Source organism: Sciurus carolinensis, unplaced genomic scaffold (genome assembly GCF_902686445.1).
Source record: "Sciurus carolinensis unplaced genomic scaffold, mSciCar1.2, whole genome shotgun sequence".
Lineage (NCBI taxonomy): Eukaryota > Metazoa > Chordata > Mammalia > Rodentia > Sciuridae > Sciurus > Sciurus carolinensis.
The window spans coordinates 82,435-88,434 of record NW_025920219.1 but is presented as its reverse complement, the minus strand read 5'-3'; the positions used below and the strand labels follow the sequence as shown (position 1 = coordinate 88,434).

General features: G+C 35.7%; 1 long non-coding RNA gene across 3 annotated transcripts in view; it reads left to right on the top strand.

Annotated features, from left to right (window-relative positions):
• Window positions 1-1,667: 1,667 nt before the first annotated feature.
• LOC124975177 (uncharacterized) overlaps window positions 1,668-6,000 on the top strand; it is a 41,371-nt gene continuing 37,038 nt past the window's right edge. For 2 of the 3 annotated variants that reach the window (XR_007106860.1, XR_007106859.1), the window contains exon 1: window positions 1,669-1,942. This is a non-coding gene — a long non-coding RNA (uncharacterized LOC124975177). Of the gene's footprint in view, window positions 1,943-6,000 lie in introns of all 3 variants that reach the window. The other variant, XR_007106861.1, reaches the window with a different exon arrangement.

Genomic DNA, 6,000 nt, shown 5'->3' with positions numbered 1-6,000 from the left:
ATGCTAAACAAAGAGTCTAATCTCTCAACTAGACTGGAGGAATAAAATTTTTAATGGCCTATAGTACAACACAATGACCACAGTTAATAATAATGTATTGTGTACTTCAAAATTGTCAGAACAGGTTTTTAATATTCTCCTCTCTCCCCACAAAACCTGAAAACAATTAGTGATGTGATAGATATGTTAATTAGTTTGAATGAACCTTTCCATTATATAAACATTAGGTCAAAACATCACATGGTATCCCATAACTGTACAGAATTATTGTCAATAAAAAATAAAATTTAAAAATTAACAATAGAATCTATTATATTGAACATTATTTACAAAGACCTTGAAATTGAAAATTGTTACAGTAGGGATGATTGACAAATTGTGAATATGCTGATGCTGAATCATACATTCCTACAGATATACTTGTGCCTAGTAGTTTCAGAATCAACAGGGAAGTGAGTGTTTGCATTGTTTACTAGCAAATATTGGGGAAAAAAGGTAAATCCTCTTAGATCTGAATTCAAATATAAAAATCAAAACAAAAATTTTAAGTAAGAATATATATTTAAGCTTGCATCAGAGTTCTGAAAGACTTCCCCAATGGTAGTTTGTGTTCCAGCTTCTTATTTTTTAAAAATCTGCATTGCAGATTTAAAGTTCTGTTTCTTATGAGAAATTGTTATGCAGACGTAACTCTCCTTGAATCTTGACAGTCTTGCATTCTTGAAATCTGGAGTATTATAAGTTGCCAAGAATTGGGCTATAATGGTTCTGATGCAGACGGATCTCTGGTGTATTTAAAAGGACTAAATTCTTTTACCTCCCTTTATGTACCTAGGTCAGTGACAAAAGTCTCTTGAACTGGTAAGAAATGAAGTGTTAATATGTCAGAAATATTTTCAGTAATGGTACAGTGAAGCAATTGCACATTTTTTAAGTGGTTGGTGGGTGCACACTCAAAGTTCTATTTATACTACACTCACTTTCTGTCTTTTAAATATAAACACAACTAGGTTTGTATCTGCCTAGATTTTTCTTTATATGCCCACCTGCTTCATAGCACACCACTTACAATAAAGACCTTTGCACAATGCCCTAAAAATAATAAACCTCACTTTAACTATATAATCAGTAGAGTAGTGATGCTTTGGAAATAAAATAAGAAAACACTCTTTGTGGGGATTAGTGCTAAATTATGCTTTAAAATGTCTCCTTGGACTAAACAATGATTATTTCTAGTTCTTTACATTTCACACACTGTTGCAGAATTGATAAAATATTCTTCCCAGATAGAGATTGTGTTCAATGCTGCCTTATCTCCTACCAGCAGAGGCCTGATTAACTGACTGATTAATATGCAGGTCATGCTATCACTAGTAAAATTTTATTATGACTCTGAAGTGAAATTTTGATGGCAGAATTCATGACTGTGAATATTTTGCGAATTCCAAGTGAAATGAGCAAAACAAAACAAAACAATAGGAGATTAGATTCACTGAGCTTGTATAATAAACAGATATCAATAAATGCCTGTAAAATTTGCAGGTTGAATCTGGAGGAATGGAGAGTGATCCCATTAAGACTCACAAATGGGCTTAAATGCACATAACTTTCATCCATCAGCATTATACTCACTTGTTCTTGCTGCTGTGGTCATTAGTGAAGCATTCATCTTTGTCATTTCTTAACAGCCTCTGGACTTTGAGACCAAGAAATCCTATACTCTGAAGGTAGAGGCAGCCAATGTCCATATTGACCCGCGTTTCAGCAGCAGGGGGCCCTTTAAAGATACAGCAACGGTTAAAATTGTCGTGGAGGATGCAGATGAGCCTCCTGTCTTCTCTTCACCAACTTACCTCCTGGAAGTTCATGAAAATGCTGCTCTGAACTCCGTGATTGGGCAAGTGACTGCTCGTGACCCTGATATCACATCCAGTCCTATAAGGTATTTCTCTTTTAAATGAAATGGTGACTACTTCAAATGACAAGCAAATCATTACAAAATGTGACTGGGTACACATTCTGAGCGACTGCCTTTGAGTTTAGGATCACGTGACAAAGGAATTTTTGTCAACACATACTCTCCATGTGTGTCGGTGTGCATGTGTATATGGGTGTATGTGCAAATTAAAGTGTGTGCCTACTAAGAGCTTCATAAGATGTCTGATACCAGAAATGTCAAAATTAATCAACCTATTCCAGTTCTTGGAAAACTTATTGAAAATGCAAAATCCCTAGTATTTTGCAGTGCAGTCAGGTGAATCTTTTACATTTTTTGTTTTATGATGTTTAGCATTGCAAAAGCTCATTTGTCTTCTTCAGCAGTTACAGTGAATTATATATTAGAATTTAGAGGCATGAAACTGCTTTGTCAACGCACTCAGAGGTTCCTATCTTATTTCTGTTTGGTGTTTGGCTTTGAAATTAGCTTCTTCTCAGTTCATGGGCATTTCTGTTTGGTCAGCATATCTGGTTTGGTGTCTTTTAGACAAAAATCTTTTTCTATCACTTTGAAATTGTCTTTTGTTTACATTTTTCCCGCTCAGAAACATTTTGCAGAATGAGAAATAATCATTTATTAAAGCTTTTCTGTCTCTATTTTAAAGAAATGAGGCTCAACCCTATTTTCTTTTTTCTGCTGAACTGTAAATATTTTTTCTCTTTTGCCAATCACCCAAATGACAGTACAGGTACTCAAGCTAAATAGCTTCCTTTCAAAAACATACTAAAAAATCTATATACTTTGTATGCTTGTCTCCAAGGATGAAGTGTTGGCTAACGATATGTTTGAGTGTGGATTTCAAATATTTCCTTAATTTTATTGGATGGAGGGAGGGAGGGACAGAGGGGAGAGAGAGAGAGAGAAAGAATGAACCAGGTGGAAGAATAGGATTTTAAGGAATCATTCAATAAATCTATATGTTAGATATCAACACACACCCAACTTTCAATTTCTAAGTCACAAATATCTAGGATAGACTATCCTTCTAACTACTTTATTCAGGGAAACTCTAGACAATGAATTTTCTGGAAGTTTTATTTATTCACTTTTTAAAAAATGTATTAAATTCTCATTACTCAAAAAGGTCTAAATCTAAGAGGCTGAGAGAAAACCTGCAGATTAGTCAGTGTCCCCAATAACTTGAATTTGAACATAGGGGAAATATTTTAATATCCAGAATACTCTTAACACAGAAGAGTTTCAAATTTAGGATGATAAATCATAGTACATCCCACAGGGATTCAAATAAAGCTTCCTGAAGAAGAATGCATTCCCAGGGAAGATAAAACTGAGAAGATGAGGAAAGGCCCAGGGGTCATTCTCAGGTTTAGAGGAATTCCACATACTGTAGACATAAACAGTGCCCCTTATTTGGCTAAGGGAATTGTATCTCTGAAGTGTCAAATATTAAGTGGAAAGGCAAGAAGAATTCAGAAAAACAAATTTACATGGGCATCTATTTTCTGAATCTCTAGTAAAGTTAAGAAATGACTTTATGATGGAATTCTTTTATGTAGAGGGACAGTGATATTTTTATACATGGGGATAGTGATATTTTAAATAAACGGAATATGCCTTGTTTTTGTATTTCTATATTTTCTCTGAAAGGAACACAGAAAGAGGAAAAATTGTTACTCTTTTTACATCCATCTCCAAGCATGAGATAGACTCTAAAGGAAGTAAACAAGATTGGTTCAACTGAGAAATCAGTCTGGGGCTAGTTTTAGCCTTCAATTTGACAAGGTTTTTACTCTTGGCAGCAAGGAGCACATAAAGACTCAGGGAGATGCCAAGCCACAAGTCCTGAGGAATAATAGGGGTTCAGATATTGGGGTGATTACAGACACACTCCAAACATGGAGTCCATGGTACCACTTATTCATGACCTGCTGTGCATAGGCATGTTCTTCAACAGTTAGAGGTGAGGTCTGAGGAGTTTTTCATGCCATGGTGAATTGGCAGAACTGGGTTAAAACCAGGCTCATAAAATCCCACGTGCTTTTGCTTATTTAATGAATGATCTATTCATTCAACTGAAAAATAAATGGAGACTTACTGATCATAATTCCAGTACACAGGGAATCAAGCCATTATTTTCCTTGTACTTCCTTGTTACTACTACTTTTGCTATTGTCACTGTTTGGAGAGTTGTGTATAGAGGGAGCTAGAGGCTGGTCAGCAACAACCATCTGGCTTAGAAGTATTTCATTTTCAGACAAACTAAGTGAGATTTGAGACTGTGTTACCAGGAAGAGATGGACAGATAAAGTATAAATTGGTGACACAGACATATCTGTGCTTCTGATAGATGTCAGGCAAGTACTAGCTCCTAGACATCTATAGTCCCATACAAAGAAGGGATGTTGCTGTTTCAAAGCATTTACAATGGTCTTTGATGTGACAGTCAGATGGTGCTCCCCATGCAGTCCTGATAGGAGGTGGACTGGCTCCATGACATGAGAACATAGCAATTGCCAGCTGCACTTTTCAGCATCTGTTCTGTGTTGCTAAAACCCCTTCCCCAACAGTTGCTGAACAGAGAGCAGCTTTCCCCTGTCTGTGCACAACTGGTTAATTTCTGTAGAAAATCAAATTTCCTGACTAGCCAGAGCAATGCATAGTTCCTTATGAGCCTAGCAGATGGATTGACAGCTATTTATCCTTTTAAAACACAACTAGAAGACACAGATATTCAGAGAAATGTAGGGTAACAGGTATACATTATTTTCTCTTTAGGATTATTGTATTTCATATGGTCACAAGAACATATTTATTTTTTAGGATAGTACTTGCTTTTCCATCCAACAAGACAGAGGTATTTACTGTGGGTAACTGCCTTGCAATAACATACAGCCATTTACAGGTTGGTCAGCTTCTATGAGATTTTTCTGAGAGCACATCGTCTAGTTAGAAATATCATGCATTTTAGAATTCATGCATCTGTCTCTATATCTGTATCTGTACCTGTATGTCTGTAAATTCCCTTCCAGGGAAAAATGGACGGTGACATAAAGCAAAATCCATTGTCTTATCTTTACCCTACACAAGAACATTAATTATTTGCTTGTTTCTGCAATTCTATATGCCTCTGAGTAATATAGAATAAAGTTGTTTAAATTATTTTAAAAATGATGCATTTTAGCTTAGGCAGAGTTTCAAGCTGTATCACATCTGCTTTCCCATCAGACTGTTCATCTCTGGAATTCTCTGAGGTTCCGTTTCCTCATTGATATGGGATTATAACATCTTCCTCACGGGATTACTGAAACGATTAAATGAAGCTATTAAATAATGTGTTGTAGCTATTAGAATTACCAGTTAATAAAAGGTAAACCACCAACAACTTTACATTTTAAATGTAAATTAAAAACCTCATACTCATTTTAGCCAAGAATTGTTCTACTAAAAGTGGCTAACTGTATAAAGAATGATCTATTTTTTGTTAAACTCTCTGCTAACTAGTATAATAATTAATATTATTTAATCTAACTTGTCCCTGCTACTGATGTAAATATTGTTAACCAGTGAGTTCTTAATATGTGTCAGGGACTGTACTAATATACTAAGTTTATTCTCTAACTTCTCTCTGAGATATTATGTATAGCCATACCCCCATTTAAAAAATGAGGACACTGAGGATAGAAACACTATCTTGCTCAATGTTGCACAAATGGTTAAGAGTGGATCTGGATGTGTGAGTCAGCTTTCTGTCACTATGACAAAGTACCTGATAAAAATCAACTTAAAATAGGAAAGGTTCATTTGGTCTCCTGGTCTCAGAGGTTTTTGTCCATACTTCCTTGGTCACATTGTTTTGTGCCTATGGTGGCAAAGTACATTATGGCAGAAGGGTATGACTGAAGAGGCTGGTCACCTCATGGTATTCAGGAAGCAAAGAGAGAGATACCAGAAGTGACCAGGGTCTCAATTTCCCTTAAAGGGCCTGTTCCAATGACCTAACTTAGCATGAGTCCCTACCTTCTAAAGGTTCTACCACTTTC